Raw genomic sequence first — 25,329 nt, 5'->3', positions numbered from 1 at the left:
ATGGTTTCGAACTGCTTACCTTTTGGTAGCAGTCAATCACTTTAACCACTAAGCCACCAGGGCTCCTTAACTCTAGTTCAGTTCCCCTAATTTCTAACAGGCCAGGTTGGCAGGGTGTGCTGAGTAAGTAGGGTGGCAGCAAAAGACATTTAATATGATTCTCTCAGGATCATGTGAGGTGGCTCCCTTTTCCCGCTTGCTCTTCCTCATGCCAAATGATTAAAGCTAACATCAATGGCCAGGAATCACAGAGGAAATGTGCTCTGCTTTCTCACCCCTTTTTCCCTCCACAACACCTTTTTTGTTTTTAACCACGAGAACTTCCTTTACTTAAACAAACACTACAGTAGTGTTTTGTTTTATACATGAAGGCTCTCAAAGCAAACTAATGTTTTGCATACCGAAGAACATTTCTTGAAGTAAAAACAAGGTTTCCTCTTCCTGTAATTATTCCACCAGAATAAATTGAAGCTTTTCTATATGCTTAATTTTCATATTCTTGACTCTTCATGGAGTAAAATTATTAAAACAAATGCATGTAATATAAAGACTTTAACCCCAGCTTCTACTCCCTCCTGCTGGTTAAATTTTAAGGTTGAGAATTGTCTTGATGGTTGTGGCTGCAGAAGGGAGTTTGATTGACTGGACACATGTTGGAACCATGCATACGTTAGAGAGGGCACTACAAGGCAGGGTGCCCTCAGAGACACACTTCTGAAAAGAGTGGTTGACACAAGCCCCACCTATACAGAGCTCACTTCCTAAAAATAGGTGCCATGTGGCATCCTTTAGACATGGGGCTAAAATAAATTCAGCCGTCCCATCTACTTGCTTGATAGAACCGTCAGTGGAGCCGGCCTCCACTCCACCGATTGCTTTCAGGGGACTGGGAAATTTGCTGCACATAAAACAAGGGAGGAAACTAGCCTGTGAAGATCTGTAAAGATACAGGACACCTCTACGTACTTGGGGTGAAATAATATTACAAAAGGTATGTGTGGTATAGTCATTGATATGTGTTTGTCTCACAGATTATAAAATGCTGTTGCTGGCTGCTTAAGATTGAAGAAGACCACAGGTTAAATTGTGGTTGTTATAAATGACTATATTCATTGTATTTTGTTTTTAAGACAATATTTAGCATTGCATGATATTATTAACTTTTGTGAGCTTCATATATTAATCTATGCAAAATATTTAGCATTACTAGTATTTAGTATGAAAGAAGAATGATCCAAACTTGACAATCACGTGTTAAAATTGCATTTCCACTCACTGAAAATAAAATTACTTTGCCTTTTATGAGCATAAATGGATAATATATTTGGTGAGTATATTTGAAAATATAAACTATGTTTCTTAGAATTTGGTGAGGGAAAAGAAGAGTTTATATGATGTTCGACATTCCAGTTTTCTCAGGGTGATGTATGAAAACTATTCTCTCTCCAAACCTTAGTCTGATTTTGTATTTCTTGCTCCAGCCATAGTCTCATTTCCTCTGGGAGTATTACTGGAGTAAGAATTAAGGAATCAGGTCTTTACATGTTTTGCAGACTTAAGAAAAGCACCGCCATTTGGATCTGCCAACCCTTATTACAGTAACTACAAAGTTAAATAGAGAAGACCAATTTTACTTTAAAGGTATCATGCCCTTTACACAGCTTCAAATGGTTTTTTTCTGTCTTCAATTGCCTGTGAACACCTTAATTTGGTCCTGTTGTGCCTTAAGTGTTTAGATATTAGAGCCTGAAGTCATTTTGGAGAGACGTTATAACAGAATCTCTTAAGACACCGACCAAAAGCAAGGACACTTTAAGATTACATAATACAGGGTTTAAATTTAGCCTGCTGGTGCAGAACTGAAAGATATTTTATTTTTACCTGAGATCTATTTGGTCACTGATGAGCTGCAGGTTGTTTGAATTATTTAAAAAATTTATGTGCAGGGTGCCAAAGGACGGGTAAAATATTTACCCCAGCTATATCCAAAGCCATGAATTTTAATATGAAACAGCACCTGTTTTGAGTTTCAGAAGGTGTTACTTTTGAGTGGAAAACGGAAATTAGAAAGTCCTGAATTCTATGCTTAAATGTTTCTCTGCAACTCTGCCTAATCTTTGAAATTTTTTTCTTTCTTGTTTTCTCTGTATAAACTAACAACTAGATCCATTTTTAAAAGTCAGTCAGCATTTTAGATGTCTGCAATATGGGAAGGTGCCAGCTGTTTGGGAAAAATGTAGTCTGGATTTTGGACTTGAATGCTTCTGCTTTCATCCCAGTGTTGGGCTTCAGCCCTGAAAAATAAAAGGAGATATTTTTTAATGAATACAGGGGGCTTTAGTTCAGAAAATGTCCATGTAAAAACATTAGTCAAGGTCCCCTGTCTTATTTTGGGTAAAAAGTCTACAACAACTGGATAACTTACAGTTACACCCGTAGTGGTTAAGCCGACTCTGACTCCTAGTGACCCCATAGGACAGAGTAGAACTGCCCAGTAAGGTTTCCAAAGAGCTGCTGGTAGATTCCACCTGCCGACCTTTTGGTTAGCAGCCGAGCTCTTAACCACTGTGCCACCAGGGCTCCTTCCAGTTGATGGTTACCCCTTATTCTTTCAGTTCCAGCATTCTGCCTCTCACTTTATGTTTACCACAATTGAATATTCTTTTTAATTTGTTTTGTAAACTATTACTTATGACAGGTAACCAGGTAATGGGAGGTTGCATGCACCTGGTAACCCCAATACTAGACAGTGGTATTTTCTCTCCTCTCTCTTGTTCTCTCTCTCTCTCACTCACACACAAACACACACCCTTTAGGTAGTAAAAGACCATTTTGTAAGGGGCCGTTTGAGAGCTAGGAGTCATGTCTAAAAAAAAAAAAAAAAAGTCATGTCTAGATTCAGTTATTTATAGAGCAAGATAGACAATAAGTGCTTGGCAGTATAATTCTGGATTTTTGATTGAACAATCTGTGGGGAACAGAATTAATTGACATTATAATGTCCTTTTATTTACTTCCCTCCCCCTCCTTTGAAAGTGTTCAAGTTACACTTTGAAATTTAATTGAACTGTAATTTGTTTTTCCTGCTTCGGAAACAAACACTTGCTCATTCAGATTACAGGCTCATTCCTTGCAGAGTGGTGGGCAACTTCTGAATTTTCTGATTCAATAATGGCTTTTTAAAAACATTAATTCATTTCTTATAAGTACAGTCTTTATACGACTGTGTGGTATGACCACAGTGTATGTTATTTTTCTTTGAAAAGCCGCCTATGAACCCTGTAGTAAAAATTTCATGCTATTTATTTTCCAAATCATTGGAATCCAACATTTCCAAAGTCTACTAACCTAAGAATTTTTTCATTTGTACAATGTAAGTAGTAAGAGTTCAAAGAACAATGACAGGCAGTTCAACAACAACAAAAATTTAGGCAGTAGAAAAAGCAAAGGTTTTGTTTTCCTGGAACAATTGAAAATCGCCAAATTTAATGAATTATTTATGCCACACAACCATGTAGCTGTACTTAATGACTCTTGGCATTTTGTGGGATGGCATAAAAATAACGTGTCAGGGAGAAGCACAGTTCCTGTTGCTCTCCAATTGGTTCACACTCATGGCAACCCCATGTGTGTCAGAGTACAACTGTGCTCCACAGGGTTTTCATTTGCTGTATTCTTAACAGAAGTAGATCACCAGGCCTTCCATGGAATGCCACTGCGTGGATTCAAACTGCCAACCTTTTGGTTACTAGCCAAGGACAAAGCGTTTTTGCCACCTCACAGTAGGTAATCCAAGTTCCTGGTAGAGTAGCTATAATTCTTAAAATGTTGCTAAGGAAAAAAGGGATTTATTATATAGATAACACAAAGAACCTCACAGACTATTTGGCTTAATGCCTTTAAATTCTAGATATGAAAACTGAAGCCCAGGAACAGTTTGCTTTATGCCAACTTTGCTTTCACGAAAGACCTGCATTAGTATTTGTTTTCATTAACTGAAAGAAATCCAAAGAGGATTTTCCCTTTTGCAAAAATCGGAAATAGTGTTCAGCATTTGTTTTGCAGTGAGCCATTAAGGAGGCAGCAGGCACCCCTAGCAGCGAGAGTGGCGTAGTCAAGCTCCTTCCCCAGGAACTACACTCAGCATCAAGCCACCATAACTCTGAACTGTGTCTACCAGCTTTATATGGATGTATTTTGTGCATCCATTAGCAAGATGTGTCCTAAAGTATCAGAAAAGCCTAAGAGAGCTCATATGGGCTTTATGCGTTATTTGGTATGTTATTTTTTAGGTCTAGGAACGCTAAAAAAAATTTCCCTTGTATATTATAGGTAATTGCTTCTTCGCTTTTTGCCATTTTGCTTTCATAGGAACACTCTTTGCTTTCAGACGGAGGTGGCGGGGCCGGGGGGGCTGTAACTCATACGAGGGTTAAGCAAAGGCAATTAGATCCTCAGTCCCTCGACTTATGTGTCAAAGTGCTATATGTCAGTCTGTAAATCTTTACCACATCAACTCTGCCCCACGTGCCATGATCTGGGGTACATCTGAACACATACATTAATAAAGCCTTTTTCTCTTGGTAGATTTTGCTGCTTTTTATTTATTTTGCATTTCATGTTTCTTTTAAAATAAGAACAAATCGTGGAAAAGGAGACCTGAGTCAGATATTCAGTTAAAGCTCAAAACATGACAGTGGGCTTATTTTTAAATTCTACTAAGCATTTAAGTTTGTTCATCTTCCTTAGATGATCTGTTCCTCGCCTCCTCCCCTTCCCCCAGTTTTTGTCACAGGATGTTTATGGTTTTTCACTGCTCTTTTTGAAAGGTCTTCCAGTCGGTGTTTGTCCTCTGCATTTTTTTCTGATTGTGTGCAGGATGTATCCTTGTTGCCTGGTGAACCAAAAAGTTTAGATATGTCTGATTGTCAAAAGTAAATAATTGCCAAGTTGCTCCGGGCCCGCATATGACTTAAAATAAATCTAATACAAAACAGTTTATTTTGGGAAGTTTCTCTGTTAAAGATCCAAATGTCTGAATATATTGGCATGTGTATTGCTATGTTGGTAGTTACCAACATTGAAAAGCTATTTAAAAAATCTACATGCCACCATTAATTTTAAAAGCAGAGTCCAGCATTATAGTGGTTTCAAAACATGTCCTTATTGCTTTCCATTCAAAGTTCAACAAATGTGAACTGAATGTACAATGTGAACTGAATGTACAAGAATGTTTGAAAATCAGTGATTTTAATTTTAATTCCTAGGCAATTGCATGGAAATAAAATATATGTAAACCTCATAAAGTAGCTGGGTTTTTGAAAACTGTGTAGATTATTTTGATAAATAGAATTAGATTTCTATTCTGATTACTATGTAATTTCATGGGTGGCTTTACCAATATCTTTGTTGGTGTTGATTTTCTGTTTATTTTTAGTCAGCACTGTCATAATAAGAGTTCAGCTTTACATTATCTAACCAGTAAGACTTTTTGTCAAATAAGTTTAAACAACTATAGTAACTAAGGAGCCTTGGTGGCACAGTGGTTAAGAGCTAGGCTGCTAACCAAAAGATCAGCAGTTTGAATCCATCAGCCACTCCTTGGAAACCCTGTGGGACAGTTCTACTCCATCTTATAGGGTCACTGTGAGTCAGAATTGACTGGACGGCAACAGGTTTGGTTTTTTGGCTAAGGGAAGCCATGAAAAATCCTTTTGTAAAGTTCAATATCTCCCTTTGATTTTGCCTCTCTAAGTTGGAATTTTTGAACTTGGACTCAAGGGTCAGTCAAACTGAGATATTCTGGGAAAGGAAAAAGAATAAATTTTGTTCACATTATCAAATGTTTGCCACTTCCAGCTACAGGCTTAATTTAAAATTTACTACCACCACTTCTGTTGGATCCAGAGCCATTTTCCTGAGCACTACATAATGAATCCAGCTGTTCTCCTACTAAGTTGGAAGACTAGTAGCAGTTTCTAATAAGAACACAGGGGATATGGCAAGCAGTGCACAGAGGAAGACCAAGTGGCAGCAATGGGCAACGCAATAGTCTTGATTACCTCCTTCTTTCCTCTGTACCATTCCAGGGTGCTCACAGTTGGAACTGAATTTCTGAGCCCTGGCCTCTTAATAGAAAACATGCTAGCCCTTTGAGACCTGGAGGACTCAAAAGCATTTATTTTGGGCAATATGACTCTATTAGTGTCTGCCTGCTTTCAGCCACTGACTCATTCCGGAATGGGAATAATTTCAGGATTCATCATCCATCTATTATCCAGAGCTGGACAACAGCTGCTACCTTATAAAATTTCAGAGAAATGAAATCTGAAAGGAAGGAATGTGTTTGTATTTAAGTTACAATCCTTTATTTCTCAAAAGGATCTAGTTCAGCTACTGCAGTTGTCAACTCAAAACTACTGTTTATAGTCTGTAATACCCCACCCTCTAGTAGAAGCTATAAATTATCACAAGCTTCAATTTTTACCCTTTTAATTTACTTTGCTATTTCAACCCAACCAACCCCAGCTTCTTGCTTATTCTGAATTCTCTTGATAGGTTATTACCATTTCTTTCAATTATACTGATAACTCTTTGTTCATGAGTGTTTCATCTGACTTTAATATATGTATATATTCTTTTTTATAAAGTATGTTGCTACTGTGTTTCCATATTGTTCTCCATTGGTTTCATATTATCACGGTCCATTTGGGTGTTGTTCAAGGATGGGTATTCCTCAAATTCTAACCAATAACCATAATGTCATCCATAACAACACCTCTTTTTACTCTTTGTGTAATATTTGTTGAGAGTCTAAGACAGAATTTTGTAAGCATTTGTATTGAGGAAGTGTTGAGCTAAATAATAATAATAACATTTTCTACAAGATTATTGTTCCAGAGTTCAGTTGAGATATAAAATCTCATTATTGATACCATCTTTACATTTTAATCAATCTTAAAATTAAAAAAAAGTCACAGTTGATATGCTATGTCTTTTCTTCCCCCTACTTTCCTTCCTTCCTTCCTTCCTGCTGTTCTTCTTTCCTTCCCCTGTTGCTTCTTCTTTTTTTCCCATTTCTATTAAAGACCTCTGGGAATGTCTTCTTTAACCCAAAAACTATAAAAAAAATATATGAAGTGTTCTCAGTTTGCCAGAATCACAAAAACATTGTTTTCTAGAACCAGAAGTTCCAAATAAACCCGAAACACTTTACTGGGAAATCAGGAAATGCTGTCTGGCAAATAAGTAAGATCACAGGATTTAGAGCCAGACTGCCTGAGTTTGAATTCTGACTTTGACACTTACCTACTAAAACTGACCTTGGGCAAATATCTGTGCCTCATTTCCTCATCTGAAAATGGAGACACTAATTGTACCTATTCCATACGGTAGTTTTGAAGGTTAAATAAGTTTATATATGTAAAGTAATTTAGACAATAGTGCCAAGCACATAGTAAGTGCTATGTAAACTTTTGTTATTATTCTCACTTGATATATGATGCCAGTGTACCATAATAACCATTATTAATATGTTCCCAGAAAGCAAGATTACAATATAAATCACCAAATCATCCTAGATGCTAAAAGTTCAAAATAGCACCACACTCAAACTTGCTTAGAAAATTTTCTACCTGATTTAATAGAATACTTCACTGTTAAAGACACTCTTACCTTTGAGACATGCACTCTTCAGCTCAAATTAATGTCCTCTCTGGAGTTTTTCTGGAGTAGTAGAAAGCTATTAAGTGTCCTCTTTCTAGTATAATCATTGCAACCCTTCAAACTTACACTCTTTGTGCTATCCTTGGTGCTGTCAACATCCACATTACTTCAAGAAACCGAATTCTTCAACCACCTCAATCCAAATGACTCCAGTCTCTTTTCTAATGGAGCGACTCATAGCCACATTTTGGACCTTTTCATTACTTTGACCTAGTTCTTGGACTCTCAGAATAATCCCTCTGATCACTGTTACTCTTTCTTCTTAACTAAAAATGATCTTGATCCTCAGCACAACCTCCACATCCTTAGGTCTTCCTGTTCACCAACCCCTTCCATGTTTATTTGCCTCTCTGTGTCTTGGATCCACCCAGTGTTTGAGTAAGGTTGGAAGGAGAGCCTCACTCAGCAGGGAGACACTGAAAGATGAGATCATGGGGCCAGGCCTGTTTATCAAAGGAAACTAAAGCAGCAAAGTGAATAAGAATCCAAATAATATTTGTAGAGAAAGTAAAAGATTATGAACCAGTGATATGATGCAATGTTTCAGGTTCTAGAGATGAAACCAAAAACCCATTGCTGTCAAGTCAATTCTGACTCACAGTGACCCTATAAGACAGAGTAGAACTGCCCCACAGGGTTTCCAAGGAGCGCCTGGTGGATTTGAACTGCCGACCTTTTTGTTAGCAGCAGTAGCACTTAACCACTACGCCACCAGGGTTTCCCTAGAGATGAAAGTAAGCTATAAATAGGAAAATAAATCACAAAGTCACTAGGAACAAGATAGGAGGGGAGCCTGCAATAGCCTAGGTAGGACCTACATTTCAAAACTAAGGCCAAGAGAGTTTCAAGAGGGCCGGAGGTTTGGTATTAAGAGCTCCTGGCTCAGGCTTCAGGGGTAGGTCTGAGAACTTAGAGGAGCCATGCCAGACCCAATGCCCGTGCAGCCTGGGCCCCACTGTCAGCTTGAACAACAAGCTTCCACTGACCCCCTACTTCATTTGTCCCAAGTTTCTGAGCTAGTCCCACATCACCAAAAGCCTATTTAAAGTTTTCCAATAATCCACTGTTTTGCTCCCTTCCCAGGCTGCCAAGTCGTAAGATATACATAATTGGTTTTATTTAAAGGTTCACAATTTTGAACAGATGCTAAAACTCAATAATCACTTTAAAAACCAAAAAAACCAAACCCAGTGCTGTCGAGTTGATTCTGACTCATAGCGACCCTATAGGACAGAGTAGAACTGCCCAATAGAGTTTCCAAGGAACGCCTGGAGGATTCGAACTGCCAACCCTTTGGTTAGCAGCTGTAGCCCTTAACCACTATACCACCAGGGTTTCCAATAATCACTTTATTCACTTTTAATTGACTTCTTATCACATTCACCATTATTCCTGACAATCCCAGGTGTTCTTTATCCTAATACACAACTAGAAAATTTGGAAGTGGAAACTAGTTTGTGGGTAATATATATATTTTTTAAAACCATGTTGAATTTGAAAAGAGTTGGCAATATAGGATTAGGGCTTACATAGTTACTAGAGATGTATATTGAGTGTAATATTCATGAAACTGAGAGCTGAAATGCCTTATGCGTAGATGAGTCCTATCATGGAGTGTGTGGAAAGACAAAAACAAAAGCCTGGGAATGGAGCTATGGAGACTATATAGGCTGTGGGTCAGCATTTGAGTGTGTGTATGTGTGTGTGCACATGTGTGTATGTGTGCATTTGAGAAGACAGGTTATGATAGACACATGTTATTTGCATCTAGTCTAAGCCAGTCACCAGCTCCACTCTTAGGCTTGAGATTTTGTGAAACATGAAGCAGCAAGTGTCGCAGAGCATCATCGTTCTGAATTCCTTTCTGTGATACTCTCTGTAATGGCAACCAAGTGTCAGGCTTGATGGGTTGATGACATTTTCTTCAGGCCCTGTACTGCTGGTAAATGGAAGTGAAGGCTTGCTGCTAGCTGCTACATCTGCTTTACTTGGGTGGCTTCCAGCTCAATAGTGCGCTGGGATACCCTGAAAACCTACTGGAGTCTTCTTCCTGGATGCTGCAAAACAAATAGTATACTGAATGTGATTAAATGGTCCTCCAAGGAAAAGTGGTGTATGTGTTGTGTGTGTGAGAGTGTGTGTGTGTGTGTGTGTGTGTGTGTGTGTGTGTGTGTGTGTTCTGTCTGCCCCTGGCCTGCTAGGCTGGGAGGCTAGTTATTTTCTTCTGGACAGAAATGTGATGGGCACCTGAATGGTATTTGGAACTTTTTAGCTATAATACTTTCCTAATTGCTTTCTGCAGCTATGTAATAACAGGAGAAATCCTGGCAGAAATTAAATTTGGCAGAAAGCCCAAAGTTGACTGGTTTCACTTTCCAAGCAAACATTTTTGCACAGTTCTAATTTTCACCTGCTCATGTCATGCCCTGCTGAGCATTTTTTGGTGATGAGACTCACAGGTTCACAGGCAAGAGGTTTATTTTTGTTCCCTCCTGGAAACTCCAATCCCAACTTTCACATAACCTCTCTGTGCTGCTTAAATAACTTCTGTTGCTGTATTTGAAACTTGTTTTCTATTCTTTAAAAAGAAGTGGAGGAGAGAAGGTAACAAAATCCACCAAGAGGAACCATAAAAGATAGCTCTGAATTTTGGAATATTATTTCAGGACAAATTCTTTCAATGAAATGCTTAATGGGCCCCCACTGTGTGTAAATCACTATGTTAAATGTTAATTATTTGTGAAGCTTGCCATTTTAACTTCAATGCCTTTAATTATCTTGGTGATCTAGGAGTTTTAGTTCCAAGTAATAATCCAAACTTAATAACCAGGTCTGCAAACATCTTAGGGAAGGGTCTGCCACTCATAACTAGGGAAAGCACAAACATGCTCTTTAAAAATGCTCTGTATTTTTCCCATACCCACACAGGGTCTGTGAGGAGCATTTCTACCCACCATGTCCTGGCCAGAAACCCTGGGGGTGCAGTGGTTAAGTGCTGTGGCTGCTAACCAAGAGACTGGCAGTTCAAATCTGCCAGATGCTCCTTGGAAACTCTATAGGGCAGTTCTACTCCATCCTATAAGGTCGTTATGAGTTGGAATCTACTCAACGGCAGTGGGTTTGCTTTTTTGGTTTTTGGTGTGATGGCCAATCTTCCATCTTCACAATGCGTGTGGTACCATTTTGTAAACTGATGAGTCTAAAAGATTCTTTGACTGAAATTATGGTGGTTTATGGTCCTGCAGGCTATTAGAAGACTTAGAGATGGATACTGACACTCAGTTGCTGACTATTAGTCGATAACCTGTAGTCGTAATCAAGTGTCTGAATTTTTAAAAATAACCTTTAAAGACAAACAAAGAGATGCCCAGCTTTACCATCTGAGCAGGGGGAGATCATACTGAGTTGATTTGGCCACCTGCCCAAGGCTTTTGGTGCCTGGAAGGAATAAAGCTTAGGAAAGTGGTTTTAAAACTGAATTCAAGCCGTGAAAACCTAGCTTCACATGGAATTTTACAAAAAATCTCAATCCAAAATAATTATTTTTTAAAAATTGCTTTTTACACTTGTCCTCCCATCACTCCTCTTCCCTCACCTTCTGCTACACCTGAGTTTAAATACCATTGATTTAGGGAAACTTTTGCTTGCAAGTTTTAATTAAATTCTTTGTTGTTCACAGATGTTACTGTTTTAGTGTGCATGGAAAAGAGCAGGTTTCAATCTAAATAACATTTACAGGCTGATTTTTACAAGTCACTCTTTAAAACCAAGAGTGAAATAAGCATAATCTTAATTTGTCTACTTATGGTACACTTATAGGATTAGATTTTGAATCTGGGGGAAGCGAAATAAATGCCAATGCCAGATTCTTAAAGGTAGATAAATTGAGGGATGATGAGACCGACTATCTATGTACACATATGTATCTTCTGCAGCAAGGACTATTATTTCCACTTTTTGCACAGTGCTTACCACCAGCATATCATTAGGAATCTGACATCATCTATTTCTTTTGAAATTACACACTGCATTTGTATGCAAAGGACAGTTAGGTCATGTGAATGGTGACAAAGAAAGTAACCCAGCAGCTGACTGATTCGAGATTTTGATACATTAAAATTATCACCATACCTAACATAACAAAAAACGTATAGCTTTAATTTACAAACACCCCATTCTACATTTAATAAGACTGTTGAAAATATACTTAGCATTATCCAGCATCCCCTACAATTATGGGGACAGTAATCAGAAAGTAGAGCCCCTGGGTAGTGCAAACGGTTAACACTCTCAGCTGTTAACTGAAAGGTTGGAAGTTGGAGTCCATCCAGAGGCACCTAGAAAGAAAGGCCTAGTGATCTACTTCTGAAAAATCAGCCACTGAAAACCCTATGGAGCAAAGTACTATTCTGACACACATGCGGTTTCCATGAGTTGGACTCGACGAAGGTTGATTACTGGCTACTGATTCATCAAAAAGCAGTTGTGACCAGAGGCATAACTAAGGTATGGCAGGAAGGGCCCGTGCCCTGGGCCTACAGCTGTGAGAGATCATTCAACAGTTCAAAACTAATTGCCATAGGCACTATTTTCCATAGATAGGCTCTCGTTCCTGACAGGACAAACACTTGAGCATGATGCCAGTTAAGTTTTATTTTAGAAGACATGAGAAGAACCTATAGCTTTGACAAGAAAAAAAGTCATCCTAAATGGATTTTAACATTTCTGTTTGACATTAGCAATTCTATCTTCCTTCCCAAGAAGAAATGATTGATGACCACATTGTTTGGAAAGCGTTAAATTCTTTAGATTGAATTTCCCAAGTACCTCATTGTTCCGAAATTATATTTACTTCCAGAAGAGATTATTCACCAAGAAATATGTTGCATTATTTAAGCATTTTCACTTTTCTCCTTGGTTGCTTAGCTTTTCCAAATAATGTTCCGTAGAGAAAGTGTGTGGAATTAATGTGGTTTCCCCTCTTTGATCAAGTCTATCAGCCATTAAGTTCAAAAGAAAAAAATATCAAACTATGTCGCTGTGTGTGGACTTAGGCAGAGAAAGCATCTTAAACAAGGACTTATTTTAGGCCACTGAAAAGTGTGTGCAAATACAGAAGCTACTTTTCTCTAAGACAAAAGGCAGACTGAATTAAATACATTTTATTATTCAAAGGAAAAGGGTGATTAGTGGAAGAAAAGCTGCCACTGTACCTATTGTCTAAGTCAGTGAGAATTAGAATTTGATGATCTGAGCTTTTTAAAAATATCCTTTGCCAGAATAAATTTCAGATGCTAACCTTAACTGGTGAAAGTTGGGAAGAGGGTAAAGAACCAGGAAGTTTTTAAAATCAGATCAAGAAACCTCTGGCTACTCCAGAATGCAAATAACATGGAAATGATTAAAGGTGACAGTCCATAAATAATTAACTTTCCTCCTCTGCCTGTGCTCAAACAACTTAAAGGTGGGCATGCCAGGGAGATGTTTTTCAAAGCTGCAAATTGTTAAAGGTGTATCTCCATTACTGTGGCTTATGTTTGATCTGTTGAGTGCCAACAACATGCTCGGAACTAAACAAATCAGCCTAGTATACATAAAAGACAAAGCAGATCATTTGAGGAAAAGACAGATTCTAAGCTAATGTTTATGGCTCATTTCCATCTGCCAATGAATTATTCAACTCTGGAATGAAATCTCCTGTGCATTGTAGAGGTCCTGGTGGTTTTAGGGATGGTGATGGACATTTAAGAAGCCCTTGGTGGCACAGTGGGACCGTTGCGGCTGCTAAACAAAAGGTTGGCAGTTCGAATCCACCAGCGGCTCCTTGGAAACCCTATGGGACAGTTCTACTCTGTCCTATAGGATTTTTATGAGTTGGAATCAACTCAACAACAATGGGTTTTTTGGGTGGCAATTCTAACCCAGCAGCCCCTTCATAGGAGAAAGGTGTGCCAGTCAGCTTCCCTAAAAATTACAGCCTTGGAAACCCTATGGGGCAGTTTTACTCTGTCCTGTAGTGTCACAATGAGTTGGAATTGAGTCGGTGGCAATGGGTTTGGTTTTGGTTTTTTGGATGGACATTTAACCAGTTTGTGCAGTGCCTTTCAGAGGTGTGCATATCTGCTCCTAGTCATAGACTGAGCTGGACAACTATCTCTCTATGGCTAAGAGAGGTGAGCATACTTGCTTGCCATGTCTAGAAAAACAGAAAGGATATAAAACTCTCCTCAGTGGTACATTGCACCTAGTAACTGAGGCACACAGAAAGGAGGATTTGGAGAGCTGGAAATCATGGGAAAGTTTGGGAAAGGGAAAACTAAAAGTGAAGCAGTGGGAAGAAAAAAGGAATGCATTAGGAAATACACAGTAAGAAAAAGAAGTAATATCAAAAAAGGTAGTAACTCAGGGAGAAGTGAAATAAGATAAAATAATAGGAAATTTTGGGATTTTCTAGAATAGATATTTTAGACAGGGATGGAAGTCCATTTAAACAGAAAGAATACTCAAATTAGAAAGTATATCCATATTCAAACTAACCAAATAATTAAAAAAAAAAAAAACCTGTTGCCGTTTAGTTGATTCCGACTCATAGTGACCCTATAGGACAGAGTAGAACTGCCCCATAGAATTTCCAAGGAATGCCCGGTGGATTCGAACTGCCAACCTTTTGGTTAACAGCCATAGCTCTAACCACTACACCACCAGGGTTTCTAAGACTCATAATGACCCTATAGGACAGAGTAGAATTGCCCCATAGGGTTTCCAAGCAGCGACAGATGGATTTGAACTGCTGACCTTTTAGCAGCCAATCTCTTAACCACTGCACTACCAGGAATATAATACCTCTTTATTTAGGGCTTTCCCTCAATATAAAGTTTCACAGCTCTTGGGTGCTTAATAGGGCAACAGTGAGTGAAACATAAATGAGGAATACAGCTTCCTTCTCTTTACATATGGTAGGTAGCCACAGGGCAGCAGGAACTTAGAGAGCTGCCCAGTCATCATCACTTGGGCTGGTCGAAGACAGTGTCCACTGTGGCAAGCCTATTGCTCAGAAGCCCCCATAGGGAAGTGAATAAAACAAATAACTTTTAGTGATGGCTTCATGATTTTACCTAAAATACATAGAGTAGGGTAAAAGCGCGAGGAACCATTTTTTGAGAGCGAAAAGGCAAACATCTGCCTCTAACGTTTGATATACTAGGGTGATTTCCCTGAACTTTACATTTTCAGAGGACTCCTATGTTCCTTGCTGGTGAAAAATTGCTGGTTCATTGGCTAGTGCCTAAAACACAGACAAACCAACACTTTGAATATTATATCCATTGAGTTAGTAATTGCTTTTCTTTTTTTTACTTTGCTCCATTATCGTGGCCATGCGGGTAAGACTGCCACCTCTTTCACCCCAATTCCATCTTATGTTTTTTCATTCTTTTCATGGTTCATTGAATCCTACTTTTTGAGACAACATTGTGGAGGCTTGGTTTATAAAGAGGAATGAAATAGCCTTAGAAAGGCTTTAGATTCAAAAGCACCATAGTAAAGTCCTATCCTTACTACTTACCAGCTGTGAGGTTTGGGGACATTTCTTATCTTTTCTTATTCTCAGGTTTCTCATCTATGAATTCTTATCTGGATAATACTACCTGCCTTTCAGGGTGGTTGGAATCTGGTGAGCATTTACTGAGTGCATACTATGTGCAAGAACTGCGTAAAACTATTTTTGTAAATATCATTCATTCTTCACAGACAACTATTTCAGCAGGTTCTGTTATTTATTTCATTACATAAAGAAGAAAAAGGAGACTGAGAGAGGTTAAGCAACTTGTTCAAAGTCAAACCATGTCAGAGAAAGAATCAAATCAGGCTTTCTGGACCCAGAGCCCCTGGTTAATCCTCTTACTGCTCTGCCTCCGCAAATATAAAGTACTCAAGACACCAACTGCCTGGCATAAAACTGGTTTACAAGGGTAGCTTAGCCCTGCCTTGTGCTAAAGAAGCTCACATGTAGGTGAAAGGTGAGAGCAGTAGAGAGGCAAAAGGGGTTCACTGATAGACTAAAAAGTGCTAAGTAATATACAGTCCCTGGGTGGTACAAACAGTTAATGTGCTCAGCTGCTAACCCAAAGGTTGGTGGTTCAAGTCCAGAGGCATCTCAGCTCAGAAGAAAGGCCTGGGGATCTACTTCCCAAAGAAAAATCAGTCATTGAAAACCCTATGAAGCACAACTCTACTCTGACACACATTGGGTCTCTATGAGCCAGAACCATCCAGACAGCAACTGGTTCAATATAAACGTTATTAGTTGTCATCAAGTTGATTTTCTACTCATAGTGACCCCATATGACAGAGTAGAACTGCCCTTTTCGGTTTCCTTGGCTGTAATCTTTATGGAAGCAGATCATCAGATCTTTCTCCAACAGAATCACTGAGTGGGATCAAACCACCAACCTTTCAGTTAGGAGCTGAGTTAATCATTGCTTCACCAGGGCTCCTTAATATAAACAGAAGAGTAATGAAATACATTAGGAGCACAGCTAAGGGAGCTGTTACGCAGAAAAATTCTGAAGAGAAAGTAAGTCAGTATGAGGCTTCAGGTAAGTGACTTTCTTTCTACCCCAGTAAGTCTGTCTTGGGGTTTATTCATTTTAATCGAATTTCATCTGTAGTCAAATAAATATTTTTTGGGGGGGTGGGGATGTAGAGTGTGAGTCACCAAGTCCCTCACAATACCCTGCATAAGGAGGCCCCATTGGTGTGCCTTCAGATGATCAGGCTTCCTCAGCAGGGCCAGTCATCTGGGAACTTGCTTTATTCAGAAGTCAGCATGTTGAAATGATGCAACCTGCTGTATTTCTGTTTTTAGAGACAAGGCAAGATCAACACTTTTTAGGATACTGTATTTCTAGAAGATCTCTCTAGTGTTTTTCTTTTCATCTCTTTTCAAGTAGAGCATGACTGAATTCATTGCTGGGATGATTAATTCATCCCCAGACCTGAGCACTGTGTCTGGCTGACGGTAGATGGGAAATGGATCTCGGTTGAATGTATGACTAAATCTAAGAGGAGAGGTCACCAAACCCCCTCATTGTATGCCTAGGATGCAGATGTAAACAAGGGGACATGCTGACAGAAACACGACACCACTTCTTATGCTTTAGGGCAGAATAGATCACTAGAAAGTGAGAGTGATGATTTCTGCTTTGCATTTTCCTCCCTTTACAGTCAAGTTGGAAGCCCTGGTGGTGCAGTGGTTAACAGCTATAGCCAGCTATGGCTACTAACCAAAAGGTCAGCAGCTGGAATCCACCAGCGACTCCTTGGAAACGCTATGGGGCAGTTCCACTCTGTCCTATAGGGTTGCTAGGAGTCAGATTCAACTTGATGGCTATGGGTTTTGGTTTTATAGTCAAGTTAAGGAACGCTGGTGGCACAATGGCTAAAAGCTCAGCTGCTAATCAAAAGGTCAACAGGTTGAACTCACAAGCCACTCCAGGGGAGAAAAAACCTGGTGACCTGTTCCCTTAAAGATTACAACCTAGGAAACCCTGTGGGGCAGTTCTACCCTGTCCCTTATGGTCGCTGTGAGTCAGAGCCAACTAGATGGCACACAACAATAACATAGTCAAGTTCATTCCTTTCCCTGTTCACTTGGAGCAGCATCTAACACCTTCTCAGGTTTGATCTCTATAGTGACCTAAGCAACAATGCTGAAGAAATTGCTTTGATTTCTAATTCTAAACTCAGACTTATAAGAATGAAGGAGCCACTTACAGACATAGGAATTGAGCTGACTGATTTTTCCTTAGATTTTTCCCTGGATTACACTGAAATCAATGTTTAGAGAGGACTTGTGTGCAGATATTCAGGAGACAGAATGGAAGATTCATACCCTTATTTAAAATTTTACTTTATAATAAAAATATTATATTTTAATGAAAATATATTTACATAAGAGACTATGTAGAGCTGAGTAGCCCTGTATCAGAAATACCTGAACTGGATTCCAGGCTCAGCCATTTACTCTATGATTTTTTCTTTTGAGTAGTACTTTTTTATCAGTAAAATGGGACTAATACCACCTATCTGATATGGTTGTTATGAGGATTAATGAAACAATACATGTAAAATGGTGTACATATAACACTCATTAATTGCTAGTTATAATTATTATAATGTAATATAATTCAGCAATATATTATAATAGAATGCCAGGGAAATGTCTGAACAAGAGATTTATGTTGTAAAACTATGCATCATCTACATGCATTAAATGGGTTTTTTTGACCATTTCAATGAAATTTAAGTCCTTTTATTCATATATCGATTATTTTAACTGGCCAATTCTTTAACTAAGCTAAGCAAATATTAAAAAATATTTTAATAGCAACAAGATTAATTTTCCAAATATGACAAAATTAACCATATTAATATAATAATGATTTTCTAATTTCTAACTAAATTCTGTTCATCCATAACTGCTCTCATATCAGAAGCATTTCCTCGGTGGTGACAGGGGCTGCAGAAAACAGAGTAAAAGTCTGTACACCAAAAACGTATTACCATTAGAAATGGCAGTTAAGTAACTCAGAGAAATTAGATTCTAAAGGGACATTTAAGCTGAGTTTTATTTATAAGTAGGTAGACATTTCTTCTTTGGAGCATGAGGAGTAACTTCAAGGGTGTCTCTATCACAGAGTGGTTTGTGTGTATAAATCTGAGAGACTTCTGGAGCTGGGACTGAAATCTGCCTTATCAAGAATCTATTGCGTATAGTGATTTCTGAACTGGATAGATATATCTATGTGTACAGTTGCTACTTGTGTTACTTTCCAATTGCTGATGTGACAAGTCACTACAAACTCAGTAGTTTAAAACAACACAAATTTATTATCTTACAGAGGTCAGAAGTTGTAAAATAAATGTGTTAACCAGGTTGTATTCCTTCTGGAGGTTCTAGGGTAGAACTCATTTCTTTGCATTTTCCAGCTTCTAGAGGCTGCCTGCACCCTTTGGCTCATGGCCCTTTCATTCATCTTTGGCCAGTGGTATAGTACTTTCAAATCTCCTTCTTTCTCTATCTCTGCTTCTGTTGTCACATCTCCTCTGACTTTGAATCTTCTATCTCCTTCTTTCGCTTTTAAGGACCCTTGTGATTATATTGACAATCTTGCCATCTAAATTTCCTTTATTTAATCACATTTGAAAAGTCCCTTTCAGGGATGGGTTAACCAGTAAGCAAGGTATGCATAGGCTTACTTGTGAACAATTTCACATGAGTTTTACCACATCTTTGACGTGGTGGAGAAGAATGCAGCATCAGGATTGGAGGAAGACTCATTAACAACCTGCAATATGCAGATGACACAACCTCCCTTGCTGAGAGTGAAGAGGGCTTGAAGCACTTACTGATGAAGATCAAAGACTATAGCCTTTACTATGGATTACACCTCAACATAAAGAAAACAAAAATCTTCAAAACTGGACCAATAAGCAACATCATGATAAACAGAGAAAGATTGAAGTTGTCAAGGATTTCATTTTACTTGGATCCACAATCAATGCCCATGGAAGCAGCAGTCAAGAAATCAAAGGACGCATTGCATTGGGCAAATACGCTGCAAAAGACCTCTTTAAAGTGTTAAAAAGTAAAGATGTCATCTTGAGGACTAAGGTGAGCCTGACCCAAGCTGTGGTGTTTTCAATTGCCTCATGTGCATGCGAAAGCTGGACAACGAAAAAAGAAGACTGAAGAAGAATTTGTGCATTTCAGTTATGGTGTTGGTGAAGAATAGTGAGCATACCATGGACTACCAGAAGAACAAACAAATCGTCCTTGGAAAAAATAAAACCAGAAGGCTCATTAGAAGAGAGGATGGTGAGACTTCATTTTAAGTACTTTGGACATGTTATTAAGAGGGACCAGTCCCTAGAGAAGGATATCATGTTGGCAAAAAAGAGGAAGACCCTCCATGAGATGGATTGACACAGTGGCTGCAATGATGGGCTCAAATATAGCATGATTGTGAGGATGGCTCAGGACCTGGCAGTATTTCATTCTGTTGTACTTATGTCACTATGAGTCAAAACCAACTCAGGGGCACCTAACAACATAATAACAAAGCACATATTTGTGGTTGGTTAGTTCAATCAACTGTGTCCTGCCTGTTCAATTTTGTTCTTTCTTTCCATTTCTGTCCAAGTTGGCAGCGTTTTTGCTGATACGACGTTCTCAAAAACCTCATGGGACTTCTGTATATGTTTTGGGATTCACTTTGTTAAACAAAAGCTCCTTCACAGAGCTTTACTAGATAATCCATATATATTCTTGGTTTCTTCTGAGATGGTTGAAGGAATCCATGAGTCACATGCCTAATCTCTTTAAGGATTTCTCTGTGTGACTGAGCACGGTGACCTTTAATTTGTCCAAGTTACTAGCAGAAGGTTGTCCAGCCATATCCTTGGCTTTTTTTCCAAAGTATGCCTACTTGATAGTGATTTTCTAATTTTTGTATCTTCTGCAATCAAGACAGGCTGAGAATTTCCTAAATAATCAAGTCCTTATGCCTCTTTGCTTAAGAGTTCTTTCTTCAATGCATACCTTTCTTCTCACAATTTACCATGAGCAGCAAGAAGAATCAGGCAGCATCTTCAACATTTGCTTGGAAGCTTCCTCAAGCAAATATTTAAGTTCATTGCTTATAAATTCTGCTTTCCATAAAACTGCAGGATCATTAAGTAATTTGAGTAATTCTTTACCATTATATAGCAAGGGTCTCCTTTCTCCATTTTCCAATAACATGTTCCTTATTTCATTCTGAGCCCACACCAGCAGCACCTTTAAATCCATATTTCTACCAAAAGCCTCTTAATGATAATTTAGATGACATATGTTTTCTGTACAATCTCCTAACTTTCTTCTGAGTCCTCATTAGTAGAATCATTACCATCCATATTTCTACTAACAGAATGTTCAGGATTTTTCTATTATGCCCCTCAAAATTCTTCCAGTCTCTCATAAAAAAGACCAGGCTTGATGGTCTGAGACTGGAGGGACCCTGACGGTCATAGTTCCCAGGCCATTTGTTAACCCAAGATCGGAACCATTCCTGAAGCCAACTCTACAGACAGGGATTAGACTGGGCTGTAAAATAGACAATGATATTGGTGATAAGTGAGCTACTTGGCTCCAGTGGACACTTGAATCTGTGTGGGCAACTCCTGTCTGGTGGCAAGATGAGAAGGAAGAGGGGGACAGGAGCTGGTTGAAAGGACATGGGGAATACAGGGTGGAGAGGAGGTATGTAATGTCTCATAAGGAGGAGAGCAGCTGGGAGTGCATAGCAAGGTGTGTATAACTTATGTGTGAGAGACTGACTTGATTTGTAAACTTTCACCTAAAGCACAATAAATAAATAAAATTCTTCCAGTCTCTGCCTATTGCCCAATTCTGAAGTCACTTCCACATATTTAGGTTTGTAACAGCAGCACCCTACTTCTGATGCCAAAATCTGTATTATTTTTTTTATTGCTGCTATAACGAATTACCACAAACTTAGTAGCTTAACAAAGCACAAATTTGCTGTCTTGCAGTTTTAGAAGTTGGAAATCCAAAATGGCTTTCACGGTGCCAAAATCAAGGTGTCAGCTGTGCTGTGCTCCCCCCTCCAGAGCTTCTAGGGGAGAATCTGTTTCCTTGCCTTTTCCGGGTTCTAGAGGCTGCCTGTGTACCTTGGCTCCTGGTCCTTTCCTCCACCTTCAAAGCCAGCAGTATAGTGTCTTCAAGTCTTTCTTGCTCTCTCTCTGGCTCCACATCCGTCATCGCATCTCCTTCTCTGACTCACTCTCTTGCCTCGCTCTTTCCTTATAAGGACCCTTATGATTACAGTGAACTCACTTGGATACTCCAAGGTAATCTCCCCATCTCAGATCCTTAATTTAACATATCTGCAAAGTCCTTTTTGCCATGTTACATAACACAGCCCCAGGTTCTGAGGATTAGGACACGGACATCTTTGGATGGGGCAACTATTCTGTCTGTCACCACGCTGAAACGTGCCTTCTTCCTATGACAGGCAATTTGATATACAGGACCTCCTCCAGTGTTCAATGAGCTAGAAGAATACTGGTTAGGAAAGGGTTGGTAAGAAAGCAAGAACTATCCTCTTGATAACCATGAAAGATCTGATTTTGTTAATGTATAAAGCATGATAATCAGATGAACGGATAGATTTTTGGAAGGTAGATAAGTGTAAATGTAATAACACAATGAATTTTGGTGGAAGAGGACTGTAGGGAGGTTAGTTTCAAAAATGCGAGAGGATTCACCATGCTCATATGCTGAAAGGAGTTACAATATAGTTTTTGTGCCGTTATAGAATAACTTCTGCTTGTTCTACTCCTTTACCTTTCCTCTCTGTTTTTTAGGAACTGTGAATTAATATAAGATGGTGCTAAACACTTGCTGTTTCATTTTATTCATCTATTTCTCGGTCTTATAATTTTCAAATGAGGGTAAGAATACAAATTTGACCAGGCAGCAGCATTTTGAATGTTAAAAAAGAAGATGAATTTTATTATTAGCTGAGGGATATGCATATATCAAGAATGATAGAGAAATTTATTCATGCTAATGGCTCTGAGCCTATGATATGTACATTGGTATGATACTATAAACAAATCTAAGCTGGGTTACAGATCATATATTTAAGTTTCATAAAATTGAGCTCCTCGCTTCCCCAATTTAGTTTTAAATCAGTTTTCTAAGTAGTAATAGTCAGCTGCATTTTAATGCATCCAGAATAAAATAGCAAGTCTACTGATATCTTGTCAAGAGTTTACTTGCATCTTGAAGATGGTGTCTGTGTTCGCTTCAGCTTCCCAGGCTTCCGTGTGCCTACCGAAGACACTCTGCCTCAGTCTCAGCTGGTACTAAATAAAGGCTTCTTGAATTTATTTTAGTAAATTTCAAAGAAAAAAATTAAATTCTCATTTCTCTGCTGTACAGTTTAACTTACTATTAAGACTTAGAATTTTTATCTCCTAAGAATCTTACTCTGTGTAGCAACCTAGGAATGTTTTTTTAACTGTATGTATAGCAAAAGTCAGTTCATAACAGAAAAAGGCATCTCTTGTTTGAATTTTACTTTGCCTGTTTACTAGGGGAGTTTTTTTTTTTTTTTTCTTTTTGGACGGTTGGGCTCCTTGAGTGTTAGCGTAGAACTGTAGTGAAGCCACAGAAGCTGGAGCCAGACTGCCTAGCTTCTCTTCCCAGCTCTGAAACACACCAGCCACCTGACTCTGAGCAAGTTTTCTAACCTGTGTCTCTGTTTCCTTATTTGTAAAGAGGAGATTAAAAGTAAAAATAGTCTGTACCTCATAGTGTCATTGAGATCATTTCAATGAATTAAACTCTGACACATAGAAAGCAGTCTATACATACTGCTATTATCTTTTTAATCATTATTTCAAGCCCTTCATGTATTTTTTTAAACAAAATTAGTTTTTTTCTGACCTATATGCATTCTTCATTGAATATTAACACTCAAACCTATTTGTTATAATTTCTCTCCTCCAGTGTTCCTTTTGCCTTAAGATTTTTTTTTTTTAATTTTTACTTTGAATTTGTAAGCTCAGAAAGTCCAACCGAAGCCATTCTTTTGAACTATTCCTGTTTGTTTCTTTAAAGACTTGTCTTCATTTCCTAAAGAATGTGACTTTTTAGTCCATCTGATACTCCTTTTGGAATACGCTGGTGGTGACAATCTATTAATGTCTTCCTCAAAATCATTCCCCAATTTTCTCAACACAATTTGCTGTTAATGCTGCCATGGCATCCCCTTTCTTCACATACTCACATGGCTGACTCCTACATGATTCAGTGCGGATGTTTCACTTTCAGGATGCCTTCCTGAAACCTGACACACCCACACGCTCAGCTGGCTCATGCCCTTTACCGACAGCCTCTCAAATCACCTGGTACAACCCATTAACACAGTGGGTAGTAATTGCCCATCTCTTTCCAACTAGCATGAAAGCTCTGTAGGATAGCGAATGTGCTTTATGCTTTTTGTAGATAATCAATTTTTGCTTAATGATAATGAATAACCTAAAGTAAACCTTATGAACTATATAATTCAAATAATTTACTTTTGAAATTTCATCTGGCAAAGATGGAAGGAGATATGTTAAAATCATGAACAGTAATAATATTCCCCTAAATTATTGATGGTCTATATATGTTTCTATACTGTGCTAGTCAGCATGTGGAGGTCCACAATAGTTACAGCTTCAGAGTGGGATTTTTTTTTTTTTTAATCTATATAGTGGTTCTCTATTTCATTGAATGTAGTTGGCCTTTAATGATACCATTCATGAGAGGAATATAGTGATAAATGTTTTTCTTTATTTGTATTTGCCTGGTGATTTTTTGCCTAATATTTTGTTTTAAATTTTCTCTGTGTTTTGTTTTATTTCTTGTTGGTAGCATATGGTTGGATTTATTTTTCTTTGTTTTTCCATGTTAAGTTTGATATATGTTTATTTTCATAACTAATACACTTGATTTTATTTCTGAATTTTTGTTTAGATATTATATTTTTAGGCCCCTTTGTTTTATTTTTAGCTATCTTTGGTTACATGGACTGTGTTTGACTTTTTGTTGCCTTCTCACAGATGTAACAACTTGTACTCATACAGACTCTTTGGTTCTCAAAACTAAAATTTCAGTAATTTCATCCAATTAGCTTTGGTGTTCAGCATTGAGGGTTGTAAGAGAGCTATCTAAAGATGTCTAAATTTTGTTCATCCCAGAAACTCATTATGTGTCTAGATAATTACATAATTTTTCTTTTTCCTTGAATTTAAAATGATTTCCCAAAATTTTCCCATGTATTAGGATTTTTAAATAAAATTATTCTTATGGTAAATATTTGAAATCTATGCTCGGTTTTTATTTTCAGCTAATGTTTTTCTTCTGTCATACCTTCTGTTATATCTCACTTGTTTTGCCCACCCACTCCTATTGTCCGCACTGAAATGCTATTATCTTGTAGTTTGGGTTTTGCTCTCTCTTCTCCCCACTTACGGCCTTCTTTTATATTGTTCTTCATATGCTATCAATTTTTTCTGCAGCATATATTTTTCTATTTGTTGCCTTAAATGTATATTTGAATTCTTCTAAAATACTTTAATATCCCTAGTTCTTTTCTTATTTCTGAAAACTTTCTTTTCTCATGACTTCACCTAACCAGGTCTCTGTTGTAAATCAGATAGAGCTAATATCAACTTCACAACCCAGGTACTAGGAAGTGTTCTCTTAATGTGATGGAAAGCTCACATCATTTTCCATTTTATTCTGTAGACTTTCACATAATCTGTATTTGGCAGAAGGGAAAAGAAATGAAGTGACATACATAAATTTAAAAATACTTGAAAAAGCCAGTTTTAAAACACCTAGTGCTTAATATCTCTCTTTCATCCAGTAATATCCATTGTATTGTTACACAGTCATCTCTATAAAATTTAACCATGACTACAGCTTTGAAATGTGCCTAGAGTAATAAGAAATATTCACATTTAGGAAATATGCTGAGATAGAATCTG

General features: G+C 38.1%; 1 protein-coding gene across 2 annotated transcripts in view; it reads left to right on the top strand.

Moving 5' to 3' along the window:
- Positions 1-472: 472 nt before the first annotated feature.
- Positions 473-25,329, top strand: part of XIRP2 (xin actin binding repeat containing 2) — an 81,662-nt gene continuing 56,805 nt past the window's right edge. Inside the window, exon 1 of one of the 2 annotated variants that reach the window (XM_023542869.2) lies at positions 473-991. The gene's annotated coding sequence lies outside the window, so the exon portion shown is untranslated. The remainder of the gene's footprint in view (positions 992-25,329) is intronic. The other variant, XM_064287041.1, reaches the window with a different exon arrangement.

Source organism: Loxodonta africana, chromosome 6 (assembly GCF_030014295.1).
Source record: "Loxodonta africana isolate mLoxAfr1 chromosome 6, mLoxAfr1.hap2, whole genome shotgun sequence".
In the NCBI taxonomy this organism is placed as follows: Eukaryota; Metazoa; Chordata; class Mammalia; order Proboscidea; family Elephantidae; genus Loxodonta; species Loxodonta africana.
The sequence above is the reverse complement of the archived record's forward strand: the minus strand, read 5'-3'. Positions and strand labels throughout refer to the sequence as shown.